The sequence below is a fragment of the Etheostoma spectabile genome, chromosome 8, assembly GCF_008692095.1.
Source record: "Etheostoma spectabile isolate EspeVRDwgs_2016 chromosome 8, UIUC_Espe_1.0, whole genome shotgun sequence".
Lineage (NCBI taxonomy): Eukaryota > Metazoa > Chordata > Actinopteri > Perciformes > Percidae > Etheostoma > Etheostoma spectabile.
Genome location: NC_045740.1, coordinates 26,698,666 through 26,698,958, shown reverse-complemented (window position 1 = coordinate 26,698,958; position 293 = coordinate 26,698,666). Strand labels below are relative to the sequence as shown.

At 42.3% G+C, this 293-nt stretch overlaps 1 protein-coding gene across 1 annotated transcript in view; it reads right to left on the bottom strand.

Moving 5' to 3' along the window:
* Positions 1-293, bottom strand: part of LOC116693950 (synaptic vesicle glycoprotein 2B) — a 71,877-nt gene that overhangs the window by 43,108 nt on the left and 28,476 nt on the right. The window lies entirely within an intron of this gene.

The following is a 293-nucleotide window of genomic DNA, read 5'->3' as shown; positions in this document are numbered from 1 at the left end:
TGTGTGGTATTCATCTGGTCTCTAATCTGAACTGCTGTTAATTTGCAATTTCTGAGGCCGGTGACTCGGATTAATTTATCCTCAGCTGCAGAGGTGACTCCTGGTCTTCCTTTCCTGGGGCAATCCTCATGTCAGCCAGTTTTGTTGTAGGCCTTGATGGTTTTTGCGACCGCACTTGGGGACACATTCAAAGTTTTCACAATTTTCCAGACCGACTGACCTTAATTTCTTAAAGTAATGATGGCCACTCTTTTCTCTTTACTTAGCTGATTGGTTCTTGCAATAATATGAAT